The sequence below is a fragment of the Vombatus ursinus genome, unplaced genomic scaffold, assembly GCF_900497805.2.
Source record: "Vombatus ursinus unplaced genomic scaffold, bare-nosed wombat genome assembly UNPS02000582.1, whole genome shotgun sequence".
NCBI lineage: Eukaryota > Metazoa > Chordata > Mammalia > Diprotodontia > Vombatidae > Vombatus > Vombatus ursinus.
Window position 1 is genome coordinate 35398225 of NW_020940360.1, and position 23098 is coordinate 35421322.

At 38.8% G+C, this 23098-nt stretch overlaps 1 protein-coding gene across 9 annotated transcripts in view; it reads right to left on the minus strand.

Annotated features, from left to right (window-relative positions):
• Window positions 1-21093, minus strand: part of SCML4 (Scm polycomb group protein like 4) — a 218522-nt gene extending 197429 nt beyond the window's left edge. For all 9 annotated transcript variants that reach the window (XR_003568553.1, XM_027855491.1, XM_027855467.1 and 6 more), the window contains exon 1: window positions 20901-21093. The gene's annotated coding sequence lies outside the window, so the exon portion shown is untranslated. The remainder of the gene's footprint in view (window positions 1-20900) is intronic.
• Window positions 21094-23098: the final 2005 nt, after the last annotated feature.

Consider the following 23098-nt stretch of genomic DNA (forward strand, 5'->3'; position numbering starts at 1 on the left):
GCTACCCAGAATCCCCCAGTAAAAAATGTATCTGCTTAGAGAAGGGTCTTAGGGAATGGTGCAGTAGATAGACCACTGGCCCTGGAGTAAGGAGGACCTGAGTTCCAACCCAGCCTCAGATATATACCAGTTTTGTGACTCTGGGCAAGTCACCTAACCTTGTTGGTCTCAGTTTTCTCATGTGTAAAATGAGCTGGAGAAGAAAATGGCAAACCACTCCAGTATCTTTGCCAAGAAAACCCCAAATGGGGTCATAAAGAATTGGACACAACTGAAAAATGCCTGAACAACAATAAAAAGTGGCATAGTAGATAGAGTAATGGGCCTGAAGTAAGGAAAACTTGTCTTTGTGAGTTCAAATCTGGCTTCAGACACTTACTAGCTGTGTGACTCAGGACAAGTCACCTAACCCTGTTGGCCTCAGTTTCTTCATCTGTAAAATGAGCTAGGGAAGGAAATGGCAAACCACTCCAATGTTTTTGCCAAGAAAACCCCAAATGGGGTCACAAAAAGTTGGATACAACTAAACATAAATGTTCTTTTAAACACCACGAATATCATGTGGTACAAGAAAATAATCTTCCAATCCTTATTTCTTCCTTTCTCCCATTTTAGGGCCTAGAGGGAGCAGAAAATTTCCAGATGGGATTTTAGAGTTGTGAGCTTAAGGCTAGAAAGGAGCTTAGAGATCTTCTAGTCCAATTTCATTTTACAGAAAAGGAAACTGAATCTCAGGGATATTAAGACCACACAGATAACGTGTCCTTAAAGTGGCCAAGGTATAATATGTGAACTGTTTTCAAAGGGGAAAATGCAAACTGTTAATAACCACTCTAAAAGTTGTTCAATCTATGTAATAATAATATAGATGCAAATAAAGCAACTTTAGAAGGCTACCTTCTGCTCATTAGATCCATCCAAAGGGACTAAAATAATCAAAATCAAATGCTGGTGGAGTCATGGGAAAACAAGTGTTCTCTTACATTGCACATAGGACTTTAGATTTTGTGTATGCCATTTGGACAGCAAACTAGCAATATAAAATTCATTAAAAAATTGTTCTTAACCTTTCACCCAGTGGTCCTGTTACTAGTACTATATCACCAAGATGCTATTTAAAGTGGAGGAATGATCTATTTGTGTAAAAATATTCATTAACAGTTTTGTTTGTAACAGTAAAAAAAAAAAAAAAACCTAGAAACAACCTTAGTGTCCAACAGCTAAGGAATGATGAAATAAATTGTGGTTTATCAATGTAAAAGAATACTTATGTGTCATTAAGATGACTAATATGAAGAATATAAAGAAATATAGAAAGAGGGAAAGTGATGCTCAGGAAGACCAAAATTCATACAATGGACGTTTTGACTATTATGACTATACAAGAAAAAAACCGGTAGCAACACTTTGTAAGTAAACAGATGGGAAAGAGCAGAAAGTGACACAGAGTCAATAAATTGTCACAATTAATCAAAATTTATTATGTTTTTAAAAATCAAAATGTGAATAATTCAGAGTCTGTGCTTTTATAGGGTTTGATCTCATATTTTGTTCATTAATTTGTGTATTTATACTTATTTTAAATTTATTCAGGAAACAAATAACAGTGGATAGAATTCTAGGCTTGCTATTTGGAAGACCTGGATTCACATTGTGCCATTTAGGTGACTCTAGGCAAGTCATTCAGTCATTTTTTCAGTCATGCCCGACTCTTTGTGACCCCATTTGGGGTTTTCTTGGCAGAGATACTGGAGTGGTTTGCCATTTCCTTCTACAGCTCATTTTACAGATGAGGAAACTGAAGCAAACAGGGTTAAGTGACTTGCCCAGGGTTACATAGTAGGTGTCTGAAGTTGTGTTTGAACTCAGGTCCCCCTTACTCTAGACCCCATGCTCTATCCATTTCACCAACTAGCTGCCCTTATTCAAATCAATTCCATTTATTCAGCAAGATCCTAGATACAGAGCTGATAGAGATAGCTCAGCCTCCCTATATCACATCACAGGCAGGGATTAAATTTAGAGGCAGAAAGTTAGTTAGTTAGTTTGTTTGTTTGTTGGTCAGTTAGCATCTCCAAGTAATCATTGAAACCTTCCTCTCTGCCATAGAAAGGCAGGTTTAGAGCTAGGAAGCACCTTAATGATCATCAGGTATAACCTCTTCATTTTACAAATGAAGGACACCGAAGCCTGGAAAAGGGAAATGATTTGTTCCAAATTGCCCAGGAAATCAGTAGCAGAGCTAGGATTCTAATCCACTTACTCCCACTTTTTCCTCCTCCCTTTCCCCTGTGCCTAAATAAATCTGTGTTATAGAGGGGCTGCAGGAGAGAATAAAACCACCTCAGGCCAGAAGGGGACACAAAAAATGCAGAGCCCTCTTACAGCTTTGATATTTGTAACCATCCTATTTCCTATCCTTGAGCATCTTATCTCCTTGAACATTCCTGTCAGAGGCGCCCAAGACCTTGATGGACTCTTTGGTGACCAGATGGGCTCATATACAACCATCCCCTTTAACGAACACACAGCCATTCAAGTCGATTAAAATCAGTTTATTTTTGTCTCTGTAACCCACAGTATCAAGCACAGTGTCTGGCACATAGTAAGCATCTAATAAATGTTTATCGAATGAGTGAATAAATTTATGAATGAATGAATGACATTCCTGGAGGTAGCACAGAAGATAGTGTTCTTCCTGGAGTCAAGAAGACTCATCTACCTGAGTTCAAATGTGGCCTCAGACACTTACTAGCTGTGTGGCCTGGGCAAGTCACTTAGCCCTGTTTGCCTCAGTTTCCTCATCTGTAAAATGAACCAGAGAAAGAAATGGCAAATCATTCCAGTCTTTGCAAAGAAAACCCCAATTGGGGTCACCAAGAGTCAGACACAACTGAAATGACTCCATGACAACTGAAGTATGTGCTTGGAGAATCAGGTTAAAGACATCCACTATAACAGTGAGGCACCATTACATTTATAGTTAACCCTTGCACAGCATGGAGGAGAAAGGGTCAAAGAAGGCCAAGGTCTTGTGATTCATCTAGAAACTCCATGTTTTAGTCAGTTCATCTTCTAGGGCACCTAGTGTCCCTGGGAATCTGGACCATTATATTTGAGGATAGATATCTATGAGGACCCTGGGAAGGCAAAGGGGCAAGAAAAGGGCAGAAGAGCAGGAAGTGTCTTCTTCCCAAACATCAGTCAGCTGGAGCTTGGTGAGAAATCAAATAATAATGGTAGAAAGTTGAGAAAGTCAGCTCTCTCCAGGAGTGGGCTTTGGGGCTAAATAAACCTGTGCCTTTAAGTGGCTAAAGCAGGGAAGCTTCTAGAACTTGTTAGAAGTGGGACAGATTCCAGCCAAATCAAAGCTAGGACAGCAGAGCCTGCTGTATGAATGTGTTTTGGTTTTTTTTTTTTTCCCCTTTCTAGCCCTCGCAGGTGAAACTGCTTGGCCTCCTCAAGCAATATTTCAAAACACAGAGAGAGAAGCCAACTCTCTCCTGTGGATGGGGTTTTTGTCTTTTAAACCTTTTCATCAAAAGCCAGCTATTGTTCTCAGTTAAGTGACCTGATGCTCCTTAATTCTCTCCATCTGGTTTCCAATCAGCATCCGCAGTGACAGGAAGAGGAATAGATTATGAGCTGGTGGGTCATCCAAAGTGTACGCAGAGAGATAGCGGAGGAGGTCGCACACAGCATTTCCAGGAGACGAGCTAGCTTCCAAGCCAGGAATAGCTAGATTCAAGTCCCAACTCTGACACATTGTGACTGGGCAAAGCTGGGCAAGTCACTTTGGTCCTCAGTGCCCTTACCAAGTCTGTGAGCTACAAAGCGCCGAGCTACATTGGCAGAGAAAACTCCCTGGACCTATCAAATGGCAGATCTGTTTTGGGTTTTTTTTTTTTTAAGTTACTTCCTAAACTTTTTAATTGCTTGGATTTTAGTTTGTCCTCGCTGTTGGGTATCAGAGGTATGGCTTTAGCACCAGAACTTTCTTACTTCAGGTTCAATGTTAGGATGAAATAAAGTGCTCACAAGTCATTAAAGAGTGAACAAAAAAAGAGGTTTACTTTGCCCTAACACAGCAAGGATAGAGTGGCACTTAGTTTTCCCTCATCTCTATATGGAAATATCTGGTCATCAGGGCAGGGTTGGTTGGTTGGTTGGTTATTGTCCTTTGTTCTTGAAGAGGACCAAAGTGACATCACTATATTGGGGTCAAGGCACAGTGTGTCCATCAGACCAATCCAAGATTGGAAGGCTCAACCACAGGTCAGGCACAAATAGTCCATATAAATATTTGAAATGGAGATGGGGGGGCGGAGCCAAGATGGCAGAGGGAAAGCAGTAACTGTCTTGAGCTCTCTCCCAAAGCCCTCCAAATATCTATAAAAAATGGCTCTAAACAAATTCTAAAGCAGCAGAACTCACAAAAAGACAGAGTGAAACAAATTTCCAGCCAAAGACAGCCTGAATGTTTGATCAGAGAGGTACATCGCGCCGGGCGGGGAGAGGAGAGCAGGTTGGCATGGGCGCACAGGTCACAGCAACCCTGGAGCAGGCCTCAGAGGACTGAATCTTGGGCAGCTGTGGTGGTTTCCATACTTCTCAACCTCTGAATGCCAAAGACAACTTAGAAGGCCAGTGGGAAAAGTCTGTGACCGCGGTGAGAGAGGAGCTAGGTCTCAGCCACAAGTCTTGAGCGCAGCCCAGGAACCCGGCTTTTTCCTGAGCTTCCTGCCCACAGTCTGAGGGAGAATCGAGTGGCTGATCAGAGAGTGATTTCAGGGATCTCTTTGTCAGTGCTGAGTCAGGAACCAGTTCTGAGGGACGGTCCTGTGACAAGGAAGAACGCTGGTGCTATGAAGTTTGTTGTGGTGGTAGAGAGAAAACACCTTGCCCCTTATCATTCCACCTTGGAAGAACTGAAAACTTACAGGTCCCTAGAAGTACCTCTGAAAACAGCTGTACAAACCCCCAAAGCTTGGGACAGTACACTCTTCACATTAGAAGTAGACTTTTACCTTAACAAAGAGTTTAAAACTCAAGTAATTGGCCGGGATCATGAGTAAGCAGTGCAAAAAGAGTCAGACTATATTATCTTACTTTGGTGACAAAGAAGATCAAAACATACAACCAGAAGAAGACAACAAAGCCAAAGCTCCTACATCCAAAGCCTCCAAGAAAAATATGAATCAGTCCCAGGCCTTGGAAGAGCTCAAAAGGGACTTTGAGAAGCAAGTAAGAGAAGTAGAGGAAAAACTGAGAGTGATGTAAGAAAATCATGAAAAACAGGTCAACAGCTTGCTAAAGGAGACCCAAAAAAATACTGAAGAAAATAACACCTTAAAAAAATAGCCCAACCCAAATGGCAAAAGAGGTCCAAAAAGTCAATGAGGAGAAGAATGACCTAAAAAGCAAAATTGGCCAAATGGAAAAGGAAGTCTAAAAGATTACTGAAGAAAATACTTCCTTAAAAATTAGAATAGAGCAATTGGAAGCTAGTGATTTTATGAGAAATCAAGACACTGTAAAACAAATCCGAAAGAATTAAAAATTAGAAAACAATGTGAAATATCTCATTGGAAAAACAACTGACCTGGAAAATAGATCCAGAAGAGAGAATTTAAAAATTATTGGACTATCTGAAAGCCATGATCAAAAAAAGAGCCTAGACATCATCTTTCAAGAAATTATCAAGGAAAACTGTCCTGATATTTTAGAACCAGAGGGCAAAATAGAAATTGAAAGAATCTACCGATCTCCTGAAAGAGATCCTCAAAGGAAAACTCCTGGGAATATTGTAGCCAAATTCCAGAGTTCCCAGGTCAAGGAAAAAATATTACAAGCAGCCAGAAAGAAACCATTCAAGTATTGTGGAAACACAATCAGGATAATACAAGATTTAGCTGCTTCTACATTAAGGGACCACAGGGCATGGAATATAATATTCTGGAGAGCAAAGCAGATAGGATTACAACCAAGAATCACCTACCCAGCAAAACTGAGTATAATTCTTCAGGGGGAAAAATGGTAATTCAGTGAAATAGAGGACTTTCAAGCATTCTTGATGAAAAGACCAGAGTTGAATAGAAAATTTGATTTTCAAATACAAGACTCGAGTGGAACATGAAGAGGTAAACAGGAAAGAGAAAATCATAAGAGACTTATTAAGGTTGAACTGTTTACATTCCTGCATGGAAAGATGATATTTGTAACTCATGAGACCTTTGTCAGTATTAGGGTAGTTGGAAGGGAAAAAACTATATGTACGTATATATAGATATAGATAGATTGAGGGCACAGGGTGAGTTGAAAATGAAGGGGTCATATCTGGAGAATAAAGTTAAGGGGTGAGAGAGGAATATACTAGGAGAAAGAGAAAGGGAGAGATAGAAAGGGGTAAATTATCCTACAAAAAAAACCAGAAAATAAAAGGCTCTTACAGTGGAGGGGAAATGGGGGAAGGTAAGAGGGAATGAGTGAATCTTATTCTCATAGGATATGACTTAAGGAGCGAATAACATACACACTCAATGGGGTGTGGAAATCTGTCTTACCCTACAGGAAAATAGGGGGGAAGGGGACAAGAGAGTAGGGGAATGATAGAGAGGAGGGCAGATTGGTAAAGGGAGTAATCAGAAGCAAATACTTGTGAGGAGGGTCAGGGTCAAAAGAAAGAATAGAATAAATAGGGTAGGCAGGATAGGATTAAGGGACGTAGAGTTAGTTTTTCACAGCAAAAAAAAAAAAAATGGAGATGTCATCAGAGCAGGGTATGATAGAGGACACGCTAGTCTTCAGAAATCCACTAAGTCTAAAGGGCCCAGCTGCCCATGGATGGGACTTTTTTAAATGCCTTTAAGTGACCAGGAAGCTGTCTCAGTGAAGTCAAGACCAATCAGGAGCCAGGAACAGCTTTATAAAATTAATCCCTAAGGACAAGGAGAAGAAGAGTGGCTTGGGCCTATCCATATAGTGGGTGGAAGTAAAGAAGTTGCCAAGGAAGACATGATCAATTATAGTACTATCAATACTGGTAACAGCACTATGAATCTATAAATTACTATACTATAGTATACTATACTATGCTATACCATACCATACCATACCATACCATACCATACCATACTATACTATACTATACTATACTGTACTATACTATATATACGATACCATACCATACCATACCATACTATACTATACTACACTATAAATTACTATGAATCTATAAATAATCTCCAGGCCATTCATAGGATCATATAATTTAGATATAGAAGGGATAATAAAGATAATCTAATCTATTTTTGTCTGCAATAATAATCTAACCTTATTTTTCAGATGAGTACAGTGAGGCCCAGAGAGGTAATTGCCTAAGATCACACAGGTAGTAAAGAAGCAAATCAGAATTTGAGCCCAGATCATCCTCTGATATAGGATCCAACACTTGTTATTAAGCCTTGGTTGCCTCATTTACCCATAGATAATTTTTTTAAAGAACACAATAACTTTAGTAATTGTTATGAGCACAATGATTAAATCTGGGTCCAGATCTATGCTGGAGACATGGGGATTACATATCAAGTTTATTTCATGCTCCCTTGGCCTGTAGCTAATTAGTGAGATCTCCATTTCTCAGCAACCTGTCTGGACAGTTGGAACAGAGCTCTGTTGTTGAGGATTTGGGTTGTTTTTGGAAAAGAGTGTGCTAAGTAAGGCACCAAAAAGCTAACTTTTTGCAGACCCACATTTGGCTCTGTCCATATTCTGTATATACAGGCCCCAAACTGGGCCAAGCTTTCCAAGCATTTCCTTGAAAGGGCCAAGTGGGTAGTCGTTACAGGAAATGCTTTCCAGAACCATGAGGACTGCACTCATTAGCTAGACTAAAAGAAGACTAGTAGAAGGAAAAAAAATCTATGCTTATATTATAAGATCCACATTGAGATTACTGGTCATTAAGAAAAAGGCCCCAGGCAGAAGAAGGCTCCTGCTTCTTCCCCTCCCCACCCCAACCTCCCCATAGTTTGGCTGGCTTCATTTTTCTTACAGTTAGCATCTTTACCACATCCCATTAAAGCAGTACACAGTCATGTTGCATCGCACTATGTGATAAATTAACCACATCCACTGGCACAGACATGGTTAATTTATCACACAGTGAGATGCATGCAGTACACACCAAGCCAAAAGATGAATTGTACACTTCACCAAGGCAAATTGTGATTTTTCCCCCCAAGGAGGTAGAAAGAACACTGGATTCGGGAGGGAAGAGAAATACGTATGACCTTGGGCAGATCACTTTTCCTCTCTTGGCTTCAGTTTCCTCACCTATTAAAAGAGAAGTTGAGACTAGATGACCTTGAAGAAGGTCTCTTTCAGTTCTAACATGTTGCGGTTTTTCTAACTACATTTTTTAAAAACTGCATATTAAGTAACATGGTAGTAGCATAACTACCTTGCTTGGCTATGTACCCTTCTGAACCACGTGCTAGTTGTATGACGTTGGGTAAGTCTGAATACCTCGGTTTCCTTAACTGTAAATAGAGATAAGAAGAGCATCCACCTTACAGAGTTGTTGTGAGGATAACATGAGATAAAATTTGTCAAGTGCTTAGCACAGCACCTGGCACATAGTAGGCGCTTAATAAAATACTTATTCCTTTCCTTTCTCCTTATTTTCTCTCTTTCTGAGGCTGTGCTGATAATTGGTGAGCAAAAGTATAATGTGATACGTATTTTGAGGTCCTCAGAGGTGCACCCACTGTATTCTTATTGCCTAAAAGGGTTAAAATATACCGACATTGAAAGGCATTCAAACAAAGGACTACTAGACCACTCAACGTACTACATATGCCAACTCCATAAAGAGCTGAAGTGGCGGGGGAATGGAGAAGAATGATCCTTGTAAAGTAAATTCATCCTTATTTGGTTCTCCTCTATTAGTACAGAATCCCCCAGATTAAAAAAGAAAAAAGAAATCCATTCCCTCCATGAAATTCTTAGTCAACCATAATCCTAACACCTGCTGCCAGTATTTTTGGGTTTTAGTACAGACCTGTAGGGCAACTAGGTGGTACAGTGGATAGAGTGCTGGCCCTGGAGTCAGAAGAGCCAGAGTTCAAATCTGACTTCAGACACTTACTAGATGTGTGACACTGGGCAAGTCACTCAATCCTGTTTGCCTCAGTTTGCTCATTTGTAAAATGAGCTGGAGAAGGAAATGGCAAACCACTTTAGTATCTTTGTCAAGAAAACCCCAAATGGAGTCACAAAGAGTCAAATGGGATTAGTCAGAAAACAAACAATCCAGACTTGCAATTTCATTAATATAGGGAACTCCCAGAAGAAAATGTACTCTCTGCAATTTAAGGTGGTAGAGAAGTGCCTAGGGTACTGAGAAACTAAGCCAATAAGTCAATAAATATACGTTAAGCTCCTACTGGGTAGCTGAGTAGCTAGGTAGCAATGGATAGAGCAATGGGATTAGAAACAGTAGGAGTCATTTTATGAGTTCAAATCCAGCCTCAGACACCTATTAGTTATGTGATCCTGGGCAAGTCACTTGACCCAGTTTGCCTCAGTTTCCTCATCTATAAAATGAGCTGGAGAAGGAAATGGCAAACCACTTGCCAAGAGAACCCCAAATGGCATCACAAAGTCAGACACTACTGAACAACAACAAAAGCTCCTATGTGCCAGGTACTATGCTAAGCTGAGGGTACAAAGAAAAGCAAAAGACAGTTGCTGCTCTCAAGGAGCTTCCAGTCTAATGGAGGACAACATGAAAACAACTAGGTAGAAACAAGTTACACACAGGCTAAATTGGAAATAATCACTAAAGGGAAGACGCTTAGCATTAAGGGGTATCAGAAAGGGATTTTTACAGAAAATAGAATTTTAGCTGGGAGATGGAGGAGAACAGGGACACACAGCTAAGTGTCTATCAGAATCTCAGCCTTTCTGACTCCCAGATAAACTCTCAATTCTCTATTTACTGCAATCTCTGGATTGCAGAGAGATACTATGAAACATCTCTCTCGATATCACTAATAGCAGAAACAATTCCCATCTGTCTGGGATGCGTCACTTGAGGGCTGGCCTAGAATTATTACAGCTGGAAATGACCTTATATTTCATCTACTTCTAACTCCTCTTTCCTATTTTATTAAATCTTTAATATAAATTTTCTTTCTATTATGAATGTAACAAACATGAACATTTCAATATACAAAGAACAGAGAATAGAATTATATATGAACTGTGAACTTTTGTTAGGAAAAGGGGTTTTTTTAGTGTGTATTAAAGACAGTAAGAAAATGCCCTGCTTGTCTGTGATCTCTTCTGAATTTCTTTTTGCTGTCTTTTGTGTATTTTTAAATATTTTATTGCTGTTCCTTTCATTCTTTTTTCTGTATCACTATTGCTATTCCCAATAGAAGTCTCCCTTGTAGCTAAAGGAAAACAAATCAACACATTAGCTGTATCTGAAAATGTCAATCTTATTCTGCACCTCTAATTCATCACCTCTTTGCCAAGAATTAGGAAGGAAGCTTCAGTGTCAATCTTCTGCAATTGTGACAGGTCACCACATTGATCAGAGTTCTAAAGTTTTTCATAGTTGTTTGCCTTTACGTTGAGGACCTGGTGTAAATTATTTTCCTGGTTCTGCTCACTTCACTATGCATCAGTTCATACAAGTCTTAATAGGTTTCTCTGAATTAATCGTATTTGTCAGTTCTCATGGTGCAATAATATTCCATCTCATTCACATATCATAATTTGTTTAATCATTCCCCAATTTGCAAGCACCTCTCCTGATTCCAGGTCTTTACTCCAATAAAAAGTGCCACCACAAATATTTTTTATACGTAAGGATCCTTTCTCTCTGTCTTTTATCTCTTTGGCAACCTCCTCATTTCATAGATAAAGAACCTTCAAACTACCAGAAAATTATTTTATAGAGCTAGAAAAAATAATTTAAAAACTCATCTGGAAAAACATAAGGTCAGGAAAATCAAGAGGATTAATTAAAAAAATGCAAAGGAAGGTGACCTGGACATACCAGATCTAAAACTATATTATGAAATGGCAATCATCAAAACTATTTAGTACTGGCTAAGAAATAGAGTGGTAGATCAGTGGAACACAAGCACAGTAGTAAATGACTATAGTAACTTAATATTTGATAAACCCAAAAACACCAGCTTCTGGGATAAGAACTCACTATTTGAGAAAAATTGCTATGAAAACTGGAAAACAGTATGGCAAAAATTAGGCACAGACCAACATCTCACACAATATATCAAGATAAGGTCAAAATAGGCACCCGATTTAGAGATAAAGGGTGATACCATAAGCAAATTAGAAGATGAGGAACTAGTTTATCTGTCAGATCTATGGAGACGGAAGAATTTATGACCAAACAAGAGATAGGGAACATTATGAAATGCAAAATAGATAATTTTGATTACATTAAATTAAAAAGGTTTTGCACAAACAAAACCAACACAACCAAGATCAGAAGGAAAGCAGAAAGCTGAGAAACAATTTTTACAGACAGTGTTTCTGATAAAGGCTTTATTTCTAAACTATGTAGAGAACTGAGTCAAATCTATAAGAATACAAGTTGTTCCCCAATTGGTAAATGGTCAAAGGATATGAACAGGCAATTTTCAGATGAAGAAATTAAATTATAGTCAGATGAAAAAATGCTCTAGGGGCAGGTAGGTGGCACAGTGCATAGAGCTCCAGCCTTGCACTCAGGAGGACCTGAGTTTAAATCTGGCCTCAGACACTTGACACTTAACTAGCTGTGTGACCCTGGGCAAGTCACTTAACCCCGATTGCCTCACCAAAAAAAAAAGCAAAAAAAAAAATTCTCTAAATCACTGATTAGAGAAATGCAAGTTAAAACAATTCTGAGGTACAATCTCACACCTATCAGATCAGCTAATATGACAGAAAATGAAAATTAGAAATGTTGGACAAGATATGGGAAAATTTGGACACTTATGCATTGCTAGTGGAGTTGTGAACTGATCTAACCATTCTGGAGAGCAATTTGGAATTACGTCCAAAGAGCTGTAAAATTGTGCATACACTTTGATCCAGCAATACCGCTAGTAGGTCTGTATCCATAAAAAAGGAGGGAAGGACCTACACGTATAAAAATATTTATAGCAACTTTTTTTGTGGTCGCAAAGAATTAGAAATTGAGACAATGCCCATCAAATGGGGAGTGGCTGAACAAGTTGTGGTATATGATTGTAATGGAATACTATTGTGCCATAAGAAATGATGAACAGGTAGATTTCAGAAAAACCTGGAAAGACTCACATGAACTGATGCTGAGTGAAGTGAGCAGAGCCATGAGAATATTGTACATGGTAACAGCAACATTGTGCAATGATCAATTATGATAGACTTAGATCTTCTCAACAATACAATGATCCAAGATAATTGCAAAAGAATCATGATGGAAAATTCTATCCACATACAGGAAAAGAACTATGGAATCTGAATACAGATTGAAGCATACTATTTTCACTTTTATTGTTTTTGTTCTCTTTTTCTCATGTTTTTTTTTCCTTTTGTTCTCATTCTTCTTTCACAATATGACTAATGTGGAAATATGTTTAACATGATTGCACATGTATAACCTATATCAGATTGCTTGCTGTCTTGGGAAGCAGGGAGACGAGTGAGGGAGAAGGAAAAATTGGAACTCAAAATCTTATAAAAAATGAATGCCGAAAACTATTTTTACATATCACTGGAAAAAAACAAAATGCTATTCATAGATGGAGAAACTGAGATACAGAGAGGGGAAGTGATTTGTTTATGGTTGTAGAGGCTGTAAGTAGCAGAGTCAAAACCCAAATCAAGGTCATCTGATGACAAATTCAGTTCTCTTCCCACTATGCTATTCTCCTTCTCAACTGGATTAACCAACCAATCAAGTGAGCATCCATCAAGGACTGACTATGTACCATCACTGTGCTAGATGTCGGGGATATAAACACACACACACACACACACGCATGCATGCATGCACACGTCCTTGCCCTCAAGAAGGATATATAAGTTCTGATGGTAGAAATAAATAGAAATACACACATATACATACATATATAAATATGTCTATATAAGTAGTATGTATATATAATATGTATTATACATGAGCAGTTGGAAGGATCAAGAAAGGCTTCAAGTAGGAGGTAGCACTTGCAATGATCTTTGAAGCTAAGGATGCTAAGAGTTGGAGATAAGGAAGGAATATATTCTGGGCATCCATGATAGCCTGTAAAAAGGCACAGAGATAGGAAGTTGGATATTGTTCTTGAGGAGCAACAAATAGACCAGTTTGGCTCAACTCTAAAGTATGTGAAGGGGCATAAATTATTACAATAATTTATATAATAATAATTTATAATTTACTACTAATAATTTGCTTATAATTATATATAATTTAATAGTAATTTATAATAAGAATTTATACAGTAATAATTACATATTGTCTTGATAGAGTTAGATTGTGGAAGAGCATTAAATATCAAGTAGAAGAGTTTATATTTTATTCTAGACAATAGGGATCAACTGGAGGTTTTTGAGCAGGGGAGTGACTTGGCGAGACGCATGCTTTAGAACTATCACTTCAGCAGCTGCCTAGACGATGAATTGGAGAGGCTGCCAAAATTCAACAAACATTTATTTAAAGCCTACCATTCTGTTCCAACTGCTATGCTAGATATTAAGAATACAAAGACAGAAAAAAAAATGAAAACATCTTTGCCCTCAAGGAGCTTATCTTCTTAAATTAATATGATTTCTCCACCTCATCTCAAAAATGATGACTAATGGTGTAGATACACAGAAGACACCTAAGAGCTATTCGTTGAGTAGAACCAAATCTGCTCATGCCTCCTAGCCTCTGTCCAATACCCTTCTTTATATTTTTCCTTATCTATTTATCTCTGGTCCTAATTGCCTAATAAAATATATTAATATCCAGGAGTTGGCAAGGATCTAATGAAGCTTCAAAGCCAGCCCTTCAGACTCAACATTAATGTATCACTCATCCAGCATTAACTTAGTATCATCTGTGGAGCAGCCCACAGACACAATTCAGATCAACTTTCCTGGGGTGGGGTGGAGTAGGAGAGAAGAAGCTATCTGGTTCCCAAAAAATGTTCACAGGGTTGTAAAGTGTAGAGTTGAGTGTCCAGAAGAGAGAAAGGGTTGATCCAAACAATGCCCTCCTTAGTATTCTGCCCTGATTTTCTTGTCAGATTGATGTGCCATGCCATGATGCATTGTAGACAGATTGGAAGGGGAGAAGGGAAGGGGGGAGAAAACTTTTCTTTGACCCAAAAGAAAAGAGCCAACAAGGAAAACATGTGGAAAGGCAAATCCCCATATTAGTTGCTGGATTCTTTTAGCCATGCACAAAGGTTTCCAAGGAGGAGATGAGTGTGGATTAGGCAATCAGGATTTTCAAGAATAATAGTTGGGGCAGCTAGGTGGCATAGTGGATAGAGCACTGGCACTGGATTCAGGAGGACCTGAGTTCAAATCCAGCCTCAGACACATAACACTTACTAGCTGGGCAAGTCACTTAACTCCATTTTCTAGCCGAAAAAGAAAAAAAGAATAGTGAAATCCTCATCTTGGAGAAGGTTGGGGAATATTTTCATTGTTCAACCCCATTAGTCTATGGACCTCATTACCAGATCTGGATCTTATCTCAGTACTGTGCAATTTGTTCTGTAATTTCCCACTCACTGAATTTGGAGCCTATTATAACAATCCTTTTCTCTGCCAAACTCTACATTTATTCCTGAAGTGACCATTGAATTTTCAAAGTGCCTACTGTGTGTAGGGTTTTGTTTTTTCAGTTTTTGTTCATTAGTTTTAAGAATCTCTCTCAAAGTGAAAGTGATTCCAATTCTAGAGAATTTGGACCTTTAGTCCCAGTAATCTGCACAGAGGAAGACCTAGAATAAAACTCTCCTACTAACCACTCCTTTTTCAAAAGTCCAGTCGCTGCTCCCAAACTCACAAAATAAATCATCATCTTTAAAAAGCATGAAATGAAATGTACATTTTTGCCCCAATCATATTCATTTTTCTCATGGCAATTAACTCGGCTGAGATGCCACACTGCTTTTGTGTCCATGTGCTGCCTGGTAGAAAAGCTAGAGAAAGCAAGGTTAGACCATTTAAGTTCCGGTGATCTGAGGATCATTATCCCAACTCCCACTTCCATTCCCAATGACAAGTTGAGTCCTCAGAGCTTGGTTACATCTTCCCCTCAAATTTCTAGCTCAAGGCCCAACCAATTAGGTAGTCTTAAATAGCTTTTAGAAAAGGATATTTACTAAAGTGGTACTCTAAGGACAATGAGAAGCTAAATGGTGCAGTGGATAGAGTGCCAGGCCTAGAGTCAGGAAGACTCATCTTCCTGAGTTCAAATCTGGCCTAAGATGCTTACTAGCTGTGTGACCCTGGGTAAGTCATTTAACCCTGTTTGTCTCAGTTTCCCCATCTGTAAAATAAGCTAGAGAAGGAAATGGCAAACCACTCTAGTATCTTTGCCAAGAAAACCCCATATGGGGTAATGAAGAGACAGATACAGCTGAAACAACTTAACTCTAAGAACAGTTGGTATAAAACATTCTCCCAGAGTCACTGTCCCACAAGTATTTACAAAGATCAGGAGTATAATGAAAAGAGGATTTGTAATCAGAGGATCTGAGTTCAAAACCCAGCTCTCTGCTTACTACCTATATGACCTGGGTACATTACTTTATCTTCAGTTCCCTCCTGTAAAATGAGAGGGTTAAACCTCTAAGGTCAATTCCAACTCAAACTATGATTCTCTACTCCTATTTCACATAAAGCAGAATCTACACGCTCACTGTGGCATGGTCATTTCTGAGAATGAACAAACTCAAAGAACCATATTGTTTCTCTTTATCCAAGAAGACCTTTCCTCCAAGTCTCCTAAATTTAAAAAGAAATCTTGTTGAACTATTTTGTTTCAAATATCTAGATTTTCTTCTTCTGCCCTCCCAATTCCCAAAGAAGGCTGGGAGGAGGGAGGGGAAAAAAAGAGAAAGTTATTTCTCTCGGCAACAGTTAAATAGACACCACCACTCCCTGGTTGGTACCAGAAGTCCCCTTGCAAAATATAACTATTTTTAAAATAAAATAATATGCCTAAAGTCATCAATATGGTCTTGCCCAGTTAAGAATGTCCAACAGCTTCATGGAAATGGATTTCAGGCTTTATATCAGGTGATTCCTATCCCTGGATAACATATTGTTTGTCCTAAAAGAGTAGCCTAGAAGTCCTTGTCAAGTAGAAAATGAATTCTTTATCTCATCTTTTCATTGGCACTGAAGCACTTTCCCCAACTGCCAGTCCTCAATTTATTGGGGGATGTCTACAAATCCCACTTCCTGCTCTCCCTTCTTCCTCCCCTAAAAGTAGTAATGTTATTACCCATGACAGCATCACCTACCCTCAGGAAATCTTGTCCTAAGGCTAATCCTAATCTGGAGTAGGTCTGCTTGCTGAGAAGCGAAAGTCCAAACATTTCAGGCTTGGGGAATCAGAGCTGGAGATGAAAGAGGTCTTGAATTGTCTTTTTTCTATACTGGCCAAATCTTAGCTTCCATCATGGACGAGGACCCAAAGCCCAGCCATGGAATGTGCAGCCACAGACCTGGGCAGGGCAGTGACTAATGAGTTTGTGTATTCCTTTGGATAGGAAAGATGTCATTCACAAAACAGCCTACTCTGAAAGGCACCTGTTCAAAAAGGTCCATAAGCATCAGGACCCAAAAAGATGTCTCCTGCTTCCCTCTTCTGAACCTCAAGGTTCTGTCTGAATCTCAGTTGCTGACAAATTGCTGGCTCATGTTTGCGGAAATATAAACAGATCCTGGTTGGAGCTGAAACAGAGATGGATGAAAAGCACTTCAAAGCTGACTGGCCCCTGGGCAGACTGTTCAAACTTACTACATGTGCAGTCCCAGCACACGTGAGGTTTTCAATAAAGATGGCAACTGAGATTTATAAAAAATGCTGTAAGTGGCCTTATCAATGGGGCGGGGGATGGAAGGTAGAGAGAGAATTTGGAACTCAAAAATTTTAACAATGAATGTTTTATTTTTTTTAAAAAAATTGTACATGTAATTGGGAAATATTTGACAAAATAAATAAAAATATATTTTTAAAAAATAAATGCTGGCAGTGGTATTGTGAAGCAAGGGTGTACTTTTTTTTCCTTCTCTCTTTTTTTTGAGGAAGATTTGAAAGAGAAAAGTGATGATGAAAAAGGGGGGGGGGCAAATACCCTTCCCAAATACCAGCTTATCTCCTGACCTCAGAATTGTCAGTGATCTCTGGTGATCTCGTTGGCCTTTTGGCCCCATTAGAAAATGTCACAAGTGTTTAAATGAAAATCCAAGACATGACTGCCAAAGAATCAATTATTCAGCACTGGACACATGCCAGCAAACTTAGCATCACTGAAGACTGCTTTGGGTCCGGGAGGACTGCTGATTCTGGAGAGAGTTAATTATCACCTCATTGATACAGGGGTAATTTTTTAAGCATGCAGGTTGGCTTCTGTGACTCATTAATTAAAATTTAGAGTAATTTTCTAGGCACACTGGTGACTTCTATATCAGGTTGCATGTACCAGCAAGATGTATTCTCTGTACCATCTATTATTGGGAACAGTTTTTATTTCTCTCTCTTCTCTCCTCACTTTCCTCACTGAAGACAAGAAAAATATTCATACCTCAAGCTATCCCTTGATGAGTCCACAGGCATTGAATCAAGATTCTATGGAAAAGTATTAAACAAGCATCCCACTTCTGCATTTTACACTTGCCACCAACAGAAATATTCTGTCCTCTTTGCACAACTCTTATGTCACTTTCACAATTTCATTCCAGAAAGCCTCAACCTAATGATAGTTCATAATTAAATTAAAAGACACACACACACACACACACACATACACACACACACATACTGCTACCCCAAAGTCCAAAAGCAATAAAAAAGAAACATGACCCAGAGCTAAACTAGAAGTGATTAACCTTCCACAGACCTAAGAGCCACTGTTTCAAATGGAGTTAGTGCCCATAGACACTTTTGTATGTGCATTACTGTGCAAACCATAAACATAGCATGGCCCTAGGAAGTAAAGGAGATGGTATCAAAGCCCAAGGGAGCAGACAAAAAAACATTTGACTGTAGCCTCCTTCTCAGAAAGGTCTCTCAGTGGCTGAGTCTTTGAACCCCCAAGTCAGTGGGACACATCAAAATTGAATTCCCTAGTATATATCTTGAGGATCATAGGGGCTTAGAAGTGTACACATGGACGGGGTGGGGGTGGGACGGATGCACAGTACTGTAAAACTTGAAAAAGATTTCCAAAGAACATCTGTATTTAACTGCTCAGATTAAATATGGGAACAGTGGACTACCTCTTCTCCTCTTCCAAAAGGAAAAACTTTCAGTTATTCATGCTTTTTCTGAAGTTATTCTTGAAAAGAAGGGGTTGTGTGTGTATGTGTGTGTACGTGCATGCACGTGTGCACACATGTTGGGGGGAGTGGTGCATGAGAGAATCAGGTATTTTAAATCCAATACTTGTATCTGAAAAACAGACTGATGAGGTAAGACTTAACCAAGAAATGCCATTACTAAAATAGTTCTCAGATCAACTCAACCCTAACATCTAAGGCCATTTTTAGAAAGTGAAAAATACATAGATCTTTTATTATTGCCTGATGGGTTTCTGTCTCAGTCCTAGAGAAGGCTGGGACCCAGAAGTGAAACTGACTCTTGTGTTTTCATCCTCTTCATGCCCACCAAACTCAAAGTCAATTAAATGGCAAGAAAATAATGCTGACCTCTTTTGTCAAGAGGTCTTTGGGTATTTCTTTCTGTACCTCTCTTTCTTTCTTTCACCCAGCAGAGAGAACACTGTTACATACCAAGCATTTATGAACTTTGTGTGTGTGTGTGTCTGTGTAAACTTCCTAACCCAATCAGACCAGCTCAGAATGAAGCTCTGGCACAAAATATTCGGAAAGCTTCCCACCTTTCAACACTCACTGGCATTCCATGATTCCAAATTTGGGGGGGGTAGAAATGAGTCCACATCTTTATTCTTAAAAATATGTCACAATTATACCCCAAAAACAATCAATTGAAAATTGCCTGGTGGTCCTTAAAACAGGCTATTCCGAATAAATGTTTTCTGTGATCTGGATCTTATCAGCATTATGTTCCAAAGTCACCCTCATTTTCCATGTTGTGAAGTACACTCTTAGTTGTTTGGCTAAGCCAGCCAACAGAATCCCCACAAAATATTGGGTCTTCCAGGATTTTAATCTCATCATTGGACACATCATTAATTTCTTTTGAACTATTTTTTCTTTTGCTTCAATTATTCCATGAAACATTTTAAAAACTATACCCCTAACTAAATTTAAATGGCTACTAAATCTCTGGTATGGAACAAGGAATGCATGCTGTCTACCTACCTATATATCTTTCTATCTTAGTGGCCCTACAGTACTCAAACAGGCTTTATTATGGTTACTAAAATTTTTCTTTGAAGCTCAGAATAGGTTATATTCCAGATGGACACAGATACACACACACACACACACACACACACACACACACACTCCCACAAACAAGTCAATTTTATCTACCTTTTTCAAACATTTTCCCCAAACCCAATAGACAACATAAACAGGGCAAAAATCTCTCCTTTATTTGAATAAGAAGAAAACTTCTACCTAAGCATTTCAACTATTCATTAAATCACTTACAAAACAGGTTATTCTTTATCCTCTTTCAATAAATCCTTCTCTGCCTCTCTTTTTTTCTGTCTCACTCCCTTTCTGTGTGTTTCTCTGTCTCAATCTCTTCCTGCAGAATGGAGAAAGAAGATGTATGCCTTGTGAAGTTCAGAAAAAATATATCCAGGCTGCCCATCTCATACACATATACACACAGAGATACACACACACACACACACACACACACACACACACACATATACGTATACATATATACATACATTTTTCTTAGTAGGTTTGTACTTATGAGCCCTTCAGAAAGCATATCTGCATTTTCACTCAAAAAATGGATGCTGGATCAATAATCAACCTGTTGGGGAGACTTCCCCCCAAAATGCAGTAAGAGCAGCAACTAGACACAATTTAGGTGTCTTTGTCTGCATCTTGTAAGTTGGAGAAAGCCAAATGACATTTCCAATCCAAAATCTTGATGACCAAATTCAACTTCAAAACAAAGCAAAACAAAACAACCATCAACAAAGGAGTCGTAACACTTGCATTATCAGTTTTAAAAATCAGGTTGATGTAAAATCCTTCTGGTTAAGGATGTGCTGCAAAAGAGGAGACTTTTTTTTTTTAAACACCAGGTAGAAGAAGACAACTTGCTACTTGAATTTGGATTTCCATTTGAAAAAGAATGAAGACTTTATGCATATTCAATGCATAATTAAAGAGAGGTGATCCAATATACACACATACATGCACACCTCTTTCCCCAAACTTGTAGAACATAGAGCTATGCTAAGTTTCCCTCCCAGAGTTCTTCTTGGGGAATCAAACATTGCATTTGGAGGCTCTGGGACCAAAGTTTCAATTGGGTGCCACGTTCACATGGGCAGTGCGTTTATACATCCACAGGCGGAGGCATGCAATCCAGAAACCACTAAAGAAGTTAACATACAAATACTCACAGTATGACAGTTAGAGAGAAAGGTTCTTCCACCAAAGGCATTCCCACTCCACTACCCTCCACCCTCCAAAAAATTATGGCTTTCCCTTACCTATTACTTTATTTTAGAACTCTGATCAGTTTCTTTATCGGGACCCAGAGTGTTGACCCAGAGGACAGAGGACTTTCAGGACACGCACATGGACTATCGCGCAAGCCATCTTCTCCCTGTCTCTTAGTGGCGACACTGTACGTCTCCTGCAGCTCAGCTCTCCAGCTGCAAACATCTCATTAGACTAATGCATTCAGCACAGGCAGAAAACTCGATTTACCATAGCTACAGCAATGAATTTCCATTACGATGACAGCTTCAACCACATCATGTCCGGAAAACCAGCCAACCACTGGCTTTTAAAGAACACACACATTTTACATGCAGAAAATGAGGCCTGTGTGTAAGATGTTTCCTTCCTCTTAACAGCTAAACTAAGAAAAACGTGCAGGGTAGGTTTTTTGGCAGCCAGAGTAGCAAGGTAAAGCCACTTTTGCTTCTTCAGGAGTCCGTGTAGTTGCAATAGCCAGAATTATGTCCCAATTATCAGAATGGGTGTTCCCAACATTTCGGTTTTAACTACCCCTCCTCTGTTGCCATAGAAACCAGACTGTTACATCGTCTCTTTGTCCCAATCATGCAGCAGTGTGGGCCAACACTGAGCTCATAAAGATATTGGTGATCCGAAGGACCAGTTGTTATACTTCTGACAATGGGAAAAGAAATTAAAAAAGAGGATGGTGTGGATGCTTGGGGTAAGCAGTGGCTTTGCACGTGCGAACGTGTGTGCATAAGTGTGTACACTGTAGATGTTCATATGAAAGATACAAGTACATAGAGCATGGCTATCCAGCATGGTAGCTCTGTAACCTGCCTCCAGTGATATCTCCATGTAAATCTTATTATTGATAATGATTAGATTCAATTCAATAAACATTTATTAAGCTCAAAATTATAATGCACTTTATGGTGACAAAGTGATTTCACAGATTTTTTTCAGATATGAAAACATCTGGTCCCATAGCATAGTATGGCAGAGTATGGCACCCAAAAAGGGAGGTGCGGGGGGAGAAAGCTGAGTAATATATCATTTAGGCTCCTTTGCTCCCTCTGTGTCAAATCAATTTATACTCATAAAGGGTCTTTTTCTTCTCTTTTGCTTTCCTTTTGTAAGGTGGGGCAAGTTTCTCCATTGCCCACTTCATTCACTTCAATTCACTGGGTATTTCCTCAAGACACAACATCCTTTTTTTTTTTTAATAAATATTGTGACCACACACAAGAGTACTCCCTGGGGATATTGCTGGAGTATATGTACATGGAACTAAATAGAAATTGGAACTAATTATGGCATTTGACATAATTTAATGATTTTCAGTAAGTCAAAAATAAAAATAAGTTCTGAACTTTCTTGAGAATATGTGGAAGGTAATATTAGAAACACATGAGGAATCTGTTGCCAAATGATAGAGCTTGGGAGTAAGTTACCTTTCTAAAAGACTTTTGAATTTTAGTTATTGACCTATAAGTAATTAGGCATGCCCATTCACATCCATAAAACAATAATCAACATAAACATGATTATTTTTAAGTACTTTACCCCTGACTTCCTTCAAGTCTCAGTTAAAATCCCATCTTCTGTGAGAAGCCTTTCCCAATCCCCTTAATGTGCTTTTCCCCTGAGATCATCCCAAGTTTGTCCTTTCTATCTTATTTGTATGTAGCTATTTGCATGCTGTCTCCCACATTAGACTGGGAACTCCTTGAGAGCAGGTGTTCTCTTTTTACTTTCTTAGTATCCCAAGTACTTAGCATAGTGTTTGGCATATATTACATGCTTAATAAATTCTTGATGACTTGACTTGACTAGAGGTAAATAGTGGGCTGTACTTGCATAACTATGGAGAGACTGTCGAGGAAATATTCAACCAGCTGTGACTTGGAGAAATTTCTATGAATCCAAAAAAAAAAAAAGATCAATTGAATTATGTACATTTTTAAAAGCACAACAGGAAAGTGTCCAGAATAAAAAACAAAGAGGCCAGAAAAATTCTTTGTGACATTTCTGATAAAAGTCCAATAGCCAAAACCTATTAGGAATTGATGAAAACTTCAAAGTGTAAAACGCAGTTTCCAATAAAGGAGTCATCAAACAATATGAACAAGTATTCTCAGAAGAAGAAACACAAGTTATCAACCAGCACATGAGCCAGTGTTCAAAATCCTTAATAATCAGAGAAATATAAATTTAAACAAGC